The following is a 16,056-nucleotide window of genomic DNA, read 5'->3' on the forward strand; positions in this document are numbered from 1 at the left end:
ATTAGCTATAGTTTCCGCGGAGGGTACTTGGTTCTGTATGACAGCACAGCTTTTAGGTTGAATTCAAGCGCTTGAGTACAGCCTGATAATTAGAGGCCTGCAAACTGTTTGCTGATCAACTTTGGAAGTAAAAGTACAGACAGCTATAGAAGACACAGGACACGAGATGGGTTCATTATTTCTTTTGAGTTCCATGTAACAATCCGTAACTCTGTAATTAATGAATGTGCCATTTAATCTTGGCTGCAGCCAAGATTAAATGGCACATTCATTAAATGGCTAAAATGGGTTGGCTGCCGTTCAGCATTTAGCACAAGTCAGCTTTTGATCAGAAAGTTTTCTGGTTTGATCCCTGGCTGCTCCAGTCTGCAGGCGAAATATCCTTGGACAAGATTGTAATCCCAAGCTGCTTTCTGATGCATCCATTGGAGTGTGAATGCTTTATAGAGTTTGTGAAACAGTTGTACGTGTGGTCAGATTGTTTTGTATTTGTGTGTGGATTGAAGCACATGTCTGAGAGCACATCAATCACTGCACATATTTTTTAAAATCTTAGTTTAAATAAAGTTTTTGATTATTTATTATAAAAAAGAGATGATATATATATAATGCAGTGGGCACTCTACCAGCTAACATGTCAGTTAATTTGACACATTGATTTATTTATCATTTCTTTTTCTCTCTCAGCTTTTCAGCTCCATATTTTTTGCCATTTCTTCCACACTCAACTCTGTTCTACAAGGTGAGCCCACAGTTAATGTAGGAGAGGGCAGGTGGCATTAAGAGATTTGATTGGGCAATCTAGGGCCCAGTTAGTTCTTCCTTTTGGTGAAAGCTGGGCTCTTCAGTTCAGCATGGCACAGCTCCAAAGATTCTGCAACATCAAACCCTCTGTCTGCTAATGTTACATCACCTGGGCTGAGGCAGTCCAGGTAATTGCAACAGTTTCTTGAAATTAGTTAATTCAGATATAAACAGAGTGACAGTTTACAGATTCAAACATGTCTCAGAGAAAACAGAAAAAAAACAGTAAAGCCCAACTCTCCTCTTTGTGATCAGGAAGACAAAATTCAACTTCCTGATCAAGTAGACAAATCATTCAACCAGCTTCTAGAAAAGGAAGATATTCAAAAGTTGAAAGAAATGGAACTCCTAGACAGGGAAGAAACTTTGAGCTCCAAGCAAAGCTTGATAAAGCACTAGAAAAACTAGTGCTGAAGGACAAAAAGAATCAGGAGCTGCAAGTAAAGCTTGATGAAAGACCGCACACAAATGAAGAGTTTCTTCAAGAAAAAAGGCTACAGGAGATAAAACAGAAGGAAATGGATTTCAAGCTCCAGGACATGGAGAAACACAACAAAGGCTTGCAAATCTTAATGAAGCTCTGCAAAAAATGAAAGAACTCCTCCAAGAAAAACAACAACAGGACATGAAGCAGTGCAAACTCCAAGGCATGGAGGAAAAATACAAAGCGCTTCAGGTAAAGCTTGATAAAACACTGAACAAAAATAAAGAGTTGCTTCAAGAACAAAAGCAACAAGAAATTAAACAGAAACAAACGGACTGCAAGCTTGAAGACGTGCAGGAAAAATACACAGCGCTGAAAATGAAACTTGATAAAGCACTGCAAAGAAATAAAGATTTCCTTCAAGAGAAAGAACAGCAAGACATGAAACAGAAACATCTGGATTGCAAACTTCAGAACATCGAGAAACACAACGAAGGCTCGCAAGTAATGCTTGATGAAGCTCTGCAAAAGAATAAAGAAATCCTTGAAGAGAAAGAAAAACTGGACCAGAGAGACACGCAGTGCCAACTCCAAGGTGTGCAGGAACAATACGGAGCGCTGCAGGTAAAGCTTGATGAAACACTGCACAAATATCAAGAGCTGCTTCAAGACCAAGAACAACAGGAAATAAAGCAGAAAGAAGACAAAGAAATTCTCCAGGACTTTGAGAGGAAAAACCAAAACCTGCAAGAACTTTATAACAAACTGAACTACAAAACAACTGAACTGGAAGAGGAAAAGGAAAAACTGCAAAACCAATGCTCAGAGATGCAGAGTAAGCTCAATGACATGCTGAGAAAAAACACAGAAGTCGAGGAACTTTCAGACAACGTGAAGTGCAAAAACACTGAGATACAGGTGCTAAAGCAACAACTAGAGAAAACAAACGAAGACCTGCAGTGTTCACTTCAAGAAATCGAGAGCAGAAGTCAGCAGTTGGAAGACACGCACAACAAATTACAACAGAGTTATACAGAGCTGCACGAGGCAAAGCTAATGCAGGAGGCAACATCTAAAGAAATGAAAGAAAGGCTCGAAGACAAACAAGCCAAATTAGAAGAAGTGGAGAAAACATGCAAGAGACTTGAGCAGGAGAATGCAGAAACAATCGATCAGTTGAGAACCCTCATCCTAGAGAAAAAAGTGCTCGTGGAAAAGCTCATGGAAAAGAAGAAAAAACGCTTCTGCTTCTTCTGGAGGAGGGACACTCCTGCTTTTTCTACTTTTTCTACTTTTTCTACTGCTAATGTCACCTCGTCTGTTCCATCTTAATTTTCACCTCTCCTCTCCCTTTCTCTCCCTTTCTCTCCTGACACCTCTCCCTCCCCTGTCTCCCTTTAACTCCTATCACCTGTCCCATCTCCTCCCCCCCCCCCCCCCCCCCCCTCTCTCTTTTCACCCTCACCCTCCAACCAGTCCCGACAGTTGACTGCCTCCTCTAGAGCCTGGTTCTGTCATAGGTTTCTTCCTTTAAAGGGAGTTTTTCCTATCCACTGTCGCACCTAGTGCTTGCTCAGAGGGGATTGTTGGGGTTTTCTCTCCTCTATCTCTTTCCTCCTTTCTATCCCTTTCCTTTACCTTCTTCTTTAAAACCCCTCCCCCCTTTCTATTTCCTCAATAATTTAATAATAAACACAATTGGCAAAATTTTAAAAAGTCAGATCAATGTCTTCATTCAAGAATGAATTGTCTTTGTCACCGGGTCATGTGTATTTTGTGTTTTCCTCGGGCTGGTGATCCTTGCAGTTGTTGAGCCCAAGAGTCCAGATTTTTAGTGTTTTAATCACATTTAGTGTTACATTTTAGATCACAACAAAAGGATATCCACAATTTAGGATTCAGGCATTTGTCTTTTTCAATATCATAATCATTCTATGATTGAGTCGGTTACAGAAGCAGCAGTTAGCAGCAATAACTTCAATTCATCAACATTTGCAAGCATTTCTTTATACACAGCATTTCTGTCAGGGTGAGGTCTGGACTTCCATGCAGTAGATTTGCTGCTGTGCTTGGGCTCATTATCCTGTTGCATGGCCTAATTTAGGAGAAGCTTCAGCTGTTGGACAGACGGCCTCACATTTGACTCTAGAAAACTTTGGCATACAGAGGAGTTCGTGGACTGCAAGGTGCTTATTGCTTGTGTCTGCAGAACAAGCTCAAATCACCACAATTGAACCAGCGTACTTGACAGTGGATTTGAGGTGTTTGTGCTGTGTTTGATTTTTGCTGAAGTTACTGCTGTGCATTATGACCAAACCTCCACTTTAGTCTCATCTTTTAAAAATATGTTGCTCCAGAAGCTTTCAAGGGCAAATTTGCAAACCTCAACTGAGTTGTTGTGTTCTCTTTAGAGACAAGAAGCTTTCTCCTGGCGGCCCTTCCAGACCAACCATACTTGTTTTGTCTTTTTCTAATTAAACTGTCTTGAACATTAACATGCTGTTTAAGGCCTGTAGAGGCTCAGATGCAGCTCTTGGGTATTGTGCAGTTTCTGTGAGCACTGAACAGTCTTTGTGGTGGATCTGAATGCTCCAGACTAGCAAACTTGCTCATGGTCAGTTAATCAAGTGCATAGAGCCCTGTGATGAATTTTCACATTTACTCTGTGAATCTTCATTCTTCTAGCTAGTCTTTACTCTTCTAGAAGCTTTCTTTGCTCAGACGTCTGCAGCATTGAATCTATGTCTTCTCCACTGCTATTCCAAACAAGGTGCTGATGCAGGGGTCATTAGCACAGTAAGATTTAAGTGCACAAAATGTTCACATCATAATAGTAATAATAATTAGAGGAGAGTATTATGTAGTCCAAGAAGTGTGTGGAGAAGTTTTCAGTGCAGAGGAAGGAACCATGGTGTTCAGGAGCCAAACTGCTTTGGGGGAAAATGCTATTGCACAATCTTGCCGACCTGCTCCTGATGACGCAGTAGTCTTCTGGAGGGAAGTGTGGTAAACAGTTGATGGGAAGGGTGATGCGGGTCAGCCATGATGCTAGTGGCTTTCCCAGTGAGGTGTAAATATCCTGTAGACTGGGTAGAGAGCTGCCAATAACACGCTGTGCGGTCCACACAATCCTCTGGAGGGCTCTGCGATTGGACGCATGACAGTTTTCATACCAGACTGTGATGCAGCGGGTTAGGATGCTCTGCATGGTACCTCTGTAGAAAGTATTAAAGATGGGTTTGGGGATGTGCACCTTCTTCAGTCGTCTCTTAAAATGCAGTCGCTGCTGAGCTCTTTTAGTCACTGATTTGGTGTTGCTGGTCCAGGACAGGTCCAGGGGCGGATCTAGAGAAATTTTTCCAGGCTGGCATGGAAATCAAATGGGGTGGCAAAATCAAAGCCTTGTTTTAAAGACATATGCAGGTGTTACATATGATTAATATACATTAAGCATATGTTTCATATAAATATGGTCTATAACTTAATTATTTTCTATAGCCCACATAATTAAACATTTCAGTTACATAAAATGTGTGTACTGTATAGCCTGTATAATAAATAAATATGTAACCAATAAGTATAAAATCCAGAAAGCTACACAACACTGGGCGGGGGCTCATTTCCAAACACAAGTCTAACTTAAGTTTCATACTGTTTTTGTTAGAAAAAAATCAAATTGTACTGACTACTACTACTGCCAGAAAGCTGCACTGTCACAAACAATTATTGAAACCTCATTTTTCATGATTTGTTGGGTCAATATTCTGAGGTCCAAAATATAATTGGCCATTTTTGGCTGCTTTTGATTGTTGTTGTTTTTTTACCTTGTCTTTCTTGGTATCATTCTTTTCAGCACAACCTCACACGTCCAAATTTACAGTTATTAAAACAACTGGTCTGAAATCACACAAACACATAAAACCCTAGTAGTAGTTATATTTTCTCTTTACTATAAAAACCACAGACATGTTTAGTAAATTATTTTCATAACTTGAAATGCAAATATAAGTGGTAATTATTTTAAATTAAAATTAAACAAAAATTTTGTAAATAATAAAGTTATATACAACTATTCATCTAAAAATGCAGGCAATGCATCTGGGGTTCTTATTTTTATTTTTTTGCACAGCCATTTTAAAAATACTACAACAATCAGGTGTCACAATAAGACGCCCCACAAATTATTTGTGCCAGTAAAAAAAAAAAAATGTCAACCACAAGACAGAGAAGAACATCACAGGGAGAAACCCTGCAGGCCTGACAGCAGGTGTATCGCTCATTCTGTTTTCCACCTGGAGACAGGGTTCACATGGCATTCTGCCTGTGTAACTTGTGTAACTACACAAGTTAACACAATTCAATTCAATTCAATTTTATTTATATAGCGCCAAATCACAACAAAAGTCGCCTCAAGGTGCTTCATAGATACAGAGAACAACCCAACAATCATATGACCCCCTATGAGCAAGCACTTGGGCGACAGTGGGAAGGAAAAACTCCCTTTTAACAGGAAGAAACCTCCAGCAGAACCAGGCTCAGGGAGGGGCGGGGCCATCTGCTGCAACCGGTTGGGGTAAGAGAAGGAAGACAGGATAAAGACATGCTGTGGAAGAGAGACAGAGGTTAATAACAGATATGATTCAATGCAGAGAGGTCTGTTAACTCATACTGAGTGAGAAAGGTGACTGGAAAGGAAAAACTCAATGCATCATGGGAATCCCCGGCAGCCTACATCTATTGCAGCATAACTAAGGGAGGATTCAAGGTCACCTGGTCCAGCCCTAAATATATACTTTACCAAAGAGGAAAGTTTTAAGCCTAATCTTGAAAGTAGAGATAGTGTCTGTCTCCCGAATCCAAACTGGAAGCTGGTTCCACAGAAGAGGGGCTGTAGTCGCAAATTTTGAAGCCATCCTGATAATCTTCTTGCACCAACGATGTGGAGATCCAACCCTTTTAGATCAAATTAAAATCAAGACACTCAAAAAGATGCTCTGTAAAAGAGTAGAAAAAATAGATACAGACATGTGCTGCATGAAAGACGTTAGGGAAGGTTAGTTAGCTGGAGAGCGAGTTATGCAGGAGAACTCTCAGCAGCATTAACTGCCCTGTTACTGCACCACCTTAATAAACCATGGTGAAGCAAAATGTCTTGTGCTTAAGACTCTACATGAAAGTTAAAATATATATGTTCAGTGCACATAGATATATAGTGTATAGTTATACATATCACACAAAAATCCACCACATCCCCCCTTGTGGTACCTGGAGGTACCACCTAAAAAGACCCAATGACTAAAGAAGAACAAAAATCGTGAAAACGAATGCGTGCGCTGTTTTTTTGCTAACATACTTTAAAGCAAGCTCTAAATAGAATATAAGAATTTGTATAAAGATCCCACACAGTTGTTGCTCTATTGAATAAACCCCAGAAACCTCATAGTCATCAACATAACATTCTTCCAACGCTTCATTTCTCTTAGTCAATTAATTTAAGACTAATTGATTCCTCTTCATTTGCAAATCATACTACACAGTATCCTTATCAGAATACTCAAGAAACTTAAAACTAGCCTAATTACAGTAAAATGAAAGTGAGGCATGAAACACATCAGCAGAGACACATAATACATACACGGATTACACAGCACCATATGTGACATTAAAAATAATACAATAAAACAATTAATTCCCAATTTTGGATTTCATCTTGGTCAGGTTCAACTTCTTTTTCTGAACAACTTCTCAGTGGGGGCTTTGAAATGTTCTTTGACCATCACTTCATCTTCTTCATCCGACATAAACCCACCAAGAGCATTCTCTTTGTGGGCCGGTACTGCTCACCCGAGTAAACACGAGCTGACATTGACATGAATTAAACATAAAACATTATATACAGTATAAGATTTTGTAAGGTAAACCTAGTTCATACAAATGAAGTAAAGAAAAGTTATTAAAACAAAACGTGCCTTGCTGTTTATTCTTTCAGTGTCCCACAGTAGCACATTTCCTGCTAGGAAAATGTCAGAAGTCACATCATTTCTGTAAATTGGGAAGTAACTGTAATACATCAAGTCACCTCTGTCTCTTGTTACCAGGACTTTTTAAAATGAATGGTGCAACATGGAAAGAGGCCCTACACAAGAGTTTAGCTTTGAGCTCAATAGGCGATGATCCTTTCAGCCATGACATCTCTGACATGGGAAACCAGGGAATTTGATTAGAAAATGGTGAAGGATTTTCTTTTCAGTTAGAAACTGGATTTGTGTAACATGGTGGTGAAAAGCCCCCAAAGAAAGCAGCATATGATCAGTCGCTATATTGCATTTAATACAAACGTCCTTCGTGTATCCTTTGAATACAGAACAGATCATTTCTGATATCTATGAGTAAACCCAACGAGCACGTGTCCCAAAAGACCCCACAGTGTTTTTATCTGGCTTTTCCCTGACAGTTAGTGGACACTGACAGATGTGTGCTGAATATGAAAGGAAACAAAAGAACTAAAGAAGGTTTGCAGTGTTAAAAACAAGAACTACATGAAGGTTGTTTCATCCTGCTGTAACTTATGACAGAAGCATCTATTGTTTGTTTTTTCATTTATTTACACAAAGACAGATGTTGAAATAACAGGAGTAACAGTTTAATTCAATTGAAATCGGTCCAATCGTCTATAGTGAAATTATTGTTTTTCATTAGTTGGCAAAAGATGGGGGTTGTTGATGGCAATTCAGTGAATGCAACAGGGGAGGACGCCAGTTTGGATGGAGGGGAATCAGCAGGACAGATGAGATTTTGTTTAGGAGTCGAGTAGTTGTGTGAATGAGGAGAGGAGAGCACATTAGACTGCTGAGAGACGGGGAGGTAGTCAAGCACTGACCACATGTCTTCTTGGATTTCAGCAAAACAGATGGGCTCATCTCGGTCTTGGAATAATTCAACTCGGGGTTGAACTGATGCAGTTTGAGAGGCATCTACAGGAGAGGCAGGGGTGGGTGAGGGCTGCTGAGACTGCGCAGTGATGGGGAGGGGGTCGAGCTCTTCCAGCACTGACAGCAGTTCTTCCTCACTTCCCATCTTCATCCTGAATGTGTTCACTGACAGGTGTTGCCAGCTGTGGTGGCTTGTCTCGCGCTCAAAGAGGACAAAATAGAGAACAATACAGTGTTCAGCTGCCTGGCTGTGCTTTACACACAGCCCTGCTCTGGTACACACACTATGCCGGCCTTTGTACACTCTCTCCATCTAATGATAGAGAGGAAGGATACATTCACTACTTCTAGCCTCCACTATTCAAATTCAGTATTTTCACAGTGTCCTAAAAGCTTCCTGAAAAGCCTTTACACTATTTTCCAAAACGCTGCATCCAGAGCACAGTCAGGGACTGGAAGGAGAGAGTATATTTCCCCCATATGGACTTCTCTCTTCATTGGCTCCCAATTAAATCCCAAATAAAAATCCAAATACTTGCCCTCACACACACAAGGTCTTGAATAATCACCCCCAATTTTGTCTACAAGATCTCACAGTGCCATATCATCCCAACAGAGTGCTTTGCTCTCAGACTGCTGTCTTCCGAGGGGATTTAAAAGTACAATGGAAGGCAGAGCCATCACTTTTCAGGCCCCTCTCTGTGGAACCAGCTCCCACTTTGTATTCGGGACACAGACACTTGCTCTCATTTTTTAATTAAGCGTGAAACCTTTTTGCCAAAGTCCAATAACTAGAGAGAGGAGCCAAAGACGTCCTCGTCCCAGATTCGTCCCAAGACAGATTCACACCTATTCGCACCTTGTCTGCTGTGACCTGAAGAACTCGCGTGACCATTGCGACTCTCAAGGTGCTAAAAATCACACAAGAGTTTAAATGCGTGAGAGGCCACACTTGAGTAGCAAAGAAGCTTAGCTGATGAGATTAAATGTGCAGTTGCATGAGAGCACTAGTCTTTTTAGTGATCTACCTTTTGACCAGTTTAGAACCTGACAAGCGAGTAATCACAATGCCCACCTTGTTAATTGTCCTGAAAGCTTCATAAGCCGGACAATGACTCAGTGATGTTGCAGTTTTTCACAGCGATGGTGGTATAGTGGCGAGCATAGCTGCCTTCCAAGCAGTTGACCTGGGTTCGATTCCCGGCCATCGCAGTTGCTTCTCGCAGTGCTGTTCAAGCATGTGGGCTGCGTACTGTTTTACAGTAAAAACGTTCTCCGCTCTTTCTGCAAAGGCTTACAATGTCAGGCCAGGTGCATTCTTCATCGGCCTCGCTGCTACCGTTTGCTGTGGAAAGACACTGTTCACACAGGCTTTGAGTTCTCATCACTTCATACATATACCTTCTTACATGAAACTGTGATTGGACACGCTACTTCTTCATAAAGACACCCAGTCCCACTTTAAATATTGTGCTGAATGTTTGGAATGAAGATAACATTTTACTAACCATGTACTGATCAGCTCTTTGCGGTGGCAAAATCATCAGCTGTGTGTGTTACTGTTCATGCAAACAAGCAAGCTAATGTCAGCCAGCTAGCTTCAACCGCAGCTGTGCTGCACCGATCTCACGGAACTGCAAAACCACAAGCTTTCTCACCAAAGTCATGCAGCTACCGCATTTACAATCCAGCGTGGCCGTTGTTGTGCACATCCTACTTGAAAGACGTGTGGCGTAGGACTTGGAAGACGTATGTCTTTCAAGTATGTAGCTCCAAAACCAAATGTGGTTGTTGTGGCCGAGCGGTCAAGGCGATGGACTCGAAATCCATTGGGGTCTCCCCGCACAGGTTCGAATCCTGTCGACAACGGTCAGCTGTTTTGCGGCAGTCCAGACGTTGATTTGAGAAGAAGCCACGGCATGGAGTTCACCTGAGAAGGTGCCAGGAGAAAGAGCCAGGCCTTTGCTTGTGAAAATAGAGCACGCAGAAGCAATGGACCCAGCTATGTCCTGACAAAATTAGGCACATATTCAGTAAACATGGCATCCTTCAATTGCTCTCTTAGCCACCCCAGACGTGTAGTCATCCAGGATCCTGTCTGAGTACCGCCAATGACTGATGCGTCTGACAAATGCTGATTGCTTTGCAAGAGGATCGGGATTGGAGGGACAGCGGATTTCACCGGGAATGGGACAACAGCAGAAATTGCTTCAAACATCAAACATTACTGCATGAAAAGCACAAAGAGTGGACACATTTCATTGTTTGGAACACTGCTTTTCACTTCAGCTCTTTGCATGTAAAAACTTTGCTCTTCTCCACAGCTGGCTGACGGACACGCAAAAGTGCAAGCAAGAGTGGCCACAGACCCACTATGCCGGCCTTTGTACACTCTCTCCATCTAATGATAGAGAGGAAGGATACATTCACTACTTCTAGCCTCCACTATTCAAATTCAGTATTTTCACAGCGTCCTAAAAGCTTCCTGAAAAGCCTTTACACTGTTTTCCAAAACGCTGCTGTGCTGCCCCTTTAATCCTCCCCAGTTCCCTCAGTTTGAGATCCTTCTTGGACTTGGTGTCATGGTACTCCAAGTTTTGCCAAACTTTGCAACTGTTGTAGCCCCTATGTGTGCCTGTGCTAACGACAAGAACACTTTCACATGGACTTCAGGTGCACAAGCGAGCTTTGAAGAAGTAAAAAAACTCCTGGTGAATAGTCCTGCACTGGCACTGTTTGACCCTGCCTTGCGTGTTGTGATCTCTACTGATGCAAGTGACTATGGGCTTGGTGCTGTATTTGCTCAAGTGCAACCTGATGGCACAGAAAAACCTGTGGCGTTTGCTACCTGCACACTGCCTGCAACAGATCAAAAGTACTCAACTGTTGAAAAAGAAGCTTATGCTTGTGTGTGGGCTGCAGAGAAATGGAGAACGTATTTGTGGGGCCGACGTTTCACTCTGCCGACAGACCACCAAGCTCTGACAACGCTGCTGAGCACCAAAGGGTTTAATAGGGTTGGCATGCGCATCGCCCGCTGGTCTGCCCGCCTCCTGTGTTTTGACTATGATGTTATTTGCCGCCCAGGTTCTCAGAACTATACAGCTGACTGTCTCTCTCGCCTGCCCCTGCCTGTTTCTTCCCATTCCACATCAGATTCAGATCATGAAATGGTAGCCCAAGTTTCTGCTGCCATGTCCTCACTTCCAGTTGCGGGCTTTGACTCTGCCTGTTCAACTTGCCCTGAACTGGTTGCTTTGCGTTCACAAATACAAAGTGGCTGGCCTGCCTCAATCAAAGCATTTGATGTCACGCTTGCACCTTACTACAAAATCCGTAATGAACTCTCAACCCTAAGTGATTATGTTCTCAGAGGCTCAAGGCTCATTGCACCACTTTCAGTGAGACCTAAACTGATTGCACTGGCACATGAAAGTCACCATTGTGCGCACAAAACAAAGATTAAGAGATCTCTACTGGTGGCCAAAAATGGACTCGCAAGTTCAGTCTGCCATAACCTCATGCCTCCTTTGCCAGTCCAATGACAAAACTGCACATACTAATCCTGCTCCTCTCCAACCCGTCCCACTGCCTGATGGACCGTGGAAAAAATTTGGTCTTGACATTGTTGGGCCTTTTGATACTGCAATACCTGCTTGTAGATACGTCATAACATTGACTGACTACTACTCCAAATGGCCTGAGCTTGCCTTTTCACCTTATGCTACTACTGATGATGTCATTCAGTTCCTCTCATCTGTCTTTAGTCGTCATGGCAACCCAGAGAACATCATAACTGACAATGGTGCACAGTTCACCTCTGTAATGTTCACCTCATTCCTCCAGAATAGAGGCATCTCCCACAGCAGAACATCTGTCTACTACCCAGCTGCAAACGGAGCAATCGAACGGTTTCATCGTGCCCTCCGCACCTGTATCCAGACATCAATCCAGCAGTCGAAACCATGGAAGGCGACTGTGCTGGATTGGCTTCAAGTTTACTGTGCAACACCGCATGCAACTACTTCCCTCTACTTCCCTCTCCCTAAGAACTCCTGTGTGGCAGGAAGATGCGTACTATACTGGATGTACTCCCTTTGCCTCCTGCTGTGTCTCCACTGGATACGTTGCACGTCACTCAGTTCGGAAATATCAGTTGAAAATGCAACGTTACACTGATGGTAGGCGTCACGCACGGAAACCTTCTTTTCTACCAGGAGAGAGTGTGAGGATAAGGAAACCCCACCATGTTCCCAAAGGACATCCCAGATTTACCCCTCCTGTAACAGTAACAAAAGCCAAAGGCTTGAATGCCTTCTTGCTGAGTGATGGAAAGAGTTGGAATGCCACTCATCTAGCACGCTGTCGCCCAGTGACTGAAAAGAACGCTGACACTGCTAGGCTGCACCACACTCAGACTGGCTCACCTACTGCCAGAAGACTGCCACGCGTCAAGTACAAGCCTCGCTGGCACAAAGACTATATTGTAGCATAATAGGTTGCTTCCTCTCTGTGCAGGGGGATGACTGAAGGGATCACCTTGCTAATCCTTGCTGTCCAAACTGGCCTCATTGAGCTGCAGGTCATCCACAGAGCCTTCCTCCTCTCTATCATCCTCTTTATTGTTGTTGCTTCCATCCTGCAGTCCATGCTGGAGATAGCTGAGTCCTAGCCCTGGGAGCATCTAGAGGCAATTAAGATAATATACCAAAGACTTTTTTCATGTGTTTATTTTTAAGAAAACTCTGTGTCCCACTGTTTGTTTTATTTTTTACTGATCATAAACAACCAGAGGTGTGGACTCGAGTCACATGACTTGGACTCGAGTCAGACTCGAGTCATTAATTTTATGACTTTAGACTTGACTTGAAAAAATGTTCTAAGACTTGTGACTTGACTTGGACTTTTACACCAATGACCTGGGACTTGAATTGGACTTGAACCGGTTTACTTGAAAAGACTTGATATTTCACCCCAAATATAACATTTAACATACATATTATATAGAGATTGAAAATGTGACATCATTCAGGGGTAAAACCGCAAAGGATTCTGGGAACTCGTGGCAAGAGGTACTAGCGCACGCAGGCTTTCAATTGAAATCACAGCGATAAAAAAGAAACACAAAAATGGCAAGAAGCTGTTGTATTATTAACTGCAATAGCCGGTCGCATGACAGCCACGGGAAGCCGACGGGTAAAGAGATCGATTGTTATCGGATTACGTTGTTGAAGAGAAATTGTTCGAGCCATGTTTCCGAAGTAACAAAGAGGCGACGGGTGGCCTGGATTGCAGCCATTCAAAGACCAAATATAACGTCCCAGAACCCTCCAGCTCACAGGTTAGTCTGCTCCAAGCATTTACACAAAGGTCAGTCTGCTGTTGTAGTTAATGCGTCATTTTCATAACATAATTGGTGATATAGGTTACAAGCAAGTCTGGCGCTGAACAGAAATTGTCGCTCCTTTGTTTGTTGTGCATAAATAGTGAATTGTCCTGACACAATATTGCGTTTCGCTTCTGTTATTTTGGTACATTGACAAAAACATACTTTTATTCACAGGATAAAACAGTTTTTTGTATCACCAATTGTCCAGTACGATTACAGCATACAGTATTATTGTCACTGCTACATTTCTGTAACGCGTACCAGAAATTATTTCCACTGCTAATTAATTACCGTTGAGCTTAAAGGTCCTATTAATAAACGGTTAACGATTGTGTATTTATGAAGACGATTTGTGAGACTGGTAAACTTATGATACGTACGATGGTCTTTCGTTCTACACGGTGCATTTCAAGGTCCTGCACCCATCCGTCGGTAAACTGTACCTGGGCTTGTTGCAGTGACCTGAAGTTACTATCGTGCCAAACTAGGTATCCCCGACAGAATTTGTTTCCCCTGCGTCGGGAGCACACGCTGGACTGTCCAAATCACGGACAAACAGTATCCCACATTGTTGATTTTTAGTTTACAAACACTTCTTATAATGACTGACTACTCCTGACATTTTTGAGATCTTAGCTCTTTATACAACGAAGTTATAGTGGGATACAAATAATATCAGGCTGGTCCTGCCACAATTTGTTCCCCCTGTGTAAATCACGGACAAACAGTATCCCACATTGCTGATTTTTCGTTCACAAACACTTCTTATTATGACGCATTTCTCCTGAAACTTTGGAGGATTTAGCTCTTTATATAATAAAGTTACAGGAGAATAAAAATAGTTATTAGCCAAAATGTTTATGGTTTATTAAAATAATCCCATCTGATACCCCGTGAGCAATAAATATATAATTTTCTGTTGTAACCCTCAAACTGAATGGTAATGTAACGATACTAATTTTTCACAAAATGAAAACATCAGTACTTCCTGCATGCTCCCAGCACAGGGGAAACAAATTCTGTCGGGGATACCTACTTTGGCACGACACCGGTCCTACAACCGCATCCAAGAATAACATGCAGCTTATCTCAGAACTGTCGGTGAAAATTATCCTTGGAGCTAGGTTTAATTGAGCTGCATTTTAAAGAGGTGCAATTTCACAATTTGTGTATATTTTCTACGTTCACTATTTTGTCATGTGTTGAGAAAAACACAGATTTAAAAATTACATGGTCTAATATTTACATTTAGCATAACTGCAACATTATTTTTTTGTTTTTTTCTTTTTAAAGACTCGAAAGGACTTGAAATTCAAAATTTCAGACTTGTGACTTTACTCGGACTTTTACACCAGTGACTTGAGACTCGACTCTGACTTGCCTGACATTACTTGAGACTTGACTTGAGACTTGAGGATAAAGACTTGAGACTTACTTGAGACTTGCAAAACAATGACTTGGTCCCACCTCTGGCTTTATCAAGTTTTATTTTCAGCGCTGTGTATTTTTCCTGCACGTCTTCAAGCTTGCAGTCCGTTTGTTTCTGTTTAATTTCTTGTTGCTTTTGTTCTTGAAGCAACTCTTTATTTTTGTTCAGTGTTTTATCAAGCTTTACCTGAAGCGCTTTGTATTTTTCCTCCATGCCTTGGAGTTTGCACTGCTTCATGTCCTGTTGTTATTTTTCTTGGAGGAGTTCTTAATTTTTTTTGCAGAGCTTCATTAAGCTTGATTTGCAAGCCTTTGTTGTGTTTCTCCAGGTCCTGGAGCTTGAAATCCATTTCCTTCTGTTTTATCTCCTGTAGCCTTTTTTCTTGAAGAAACTCTTCATTTGTGTGCGGTCTTTCATCAAGCTTTACTTGCAGCTCCTGATTCTTTTTGTCCTTCAGCACTAGTTTTTCTAGTGCTTTATCAAGCTTTGCTTGGAGCTCAAAGTTTCTTCCCTGCATGTCTAGGAGTTCCATTTCTTTCAACTTTTGAATATCTTCCTTTTCTAGAAGCTGGTTGAATGATTTGTCTACTTGATCAGGAAGTTGAATTTTGTCTTCCTGATCACAAAGAGGAGAGTTGGGCTTTACTGTTTTTTTCTGTTTTCTCTGAGACATGTTTGAATCTGTAAACTGTCACTCTGTTTATATCTGAATTAACTAATTTCAAGAAACTGTTGCAATTACCTGGACTGCCTCAGCCCAGGTGATGTAACATTAGCAGACAGAGGGTTTGATGTTGCAGAATCTTTGGAGCTGTACCATGCTGAACTGAAGAGCCCAGCTTTCACCAAAAGGAAGAACTAACTGGGCCCTAGATTGCCCAATCAAATCTCTTAATGCCACCTGCCCTCTCCTACATTAACTGTGGGCTCACCTTGTAGAACAGAGTTGAGTGTGGAAGAAATGGCAAAAATATGGAGCTGAAAAGCTGAGAGAGAAAAAGAAATGATAAATAAATCAATGTGTCAAATTAACTGACATGTTAGCTGGTAGAGTGCCCACTGCATTATATATATATCA

The 16,056-nt window shown here is 41.8% G+C and overlaps 2 non-coding genes across 2 annotated transcripts; both read left to right on the forward strand.

The window, feature by feature from the left end:
* Window positions 1-9,300: 9,300 nt before the first annotated feature.
* On the forward strand, window positions 9,301-9,372 carry trnag-ucc (transfer RNA glycine (anticodon UCC)). Its single transcript has one exon. It is a non-coding gene; the product is annotated as a tRNA-Gly (tRNA).
* A 575-nt stretch (window positions 9,373-9,947) lies between these two features.
* On the forward strand, window positions 9,948-10,029 carry trnas-cga (transfer RNA serine (anticodon CGA)). Its single transcript has one exon. It is a non-coding gene; the product is annotated as a tRNA-Ser (tRNA).
* Window positions 10,030-16,056: the final 6,027 nt, after the last annotated feature.

Source organism: Mchenga conophoros, linkage group LG9 (genome assembly GCF_057382185.1).
Source record: "Mchenga conophoros isolate Kocher_MC1m ecotype Shallow Benthic linkage group LG9, M_conophoros_male_GT1.1, whole genome shotgun sequence".
Classification (NCBI taxonomy): Eukaryota; Metazoa; Chordata; class Actinopteri; order Cichliformes; family Cichlidae; genus Mchenga; species Mchenga conophoros.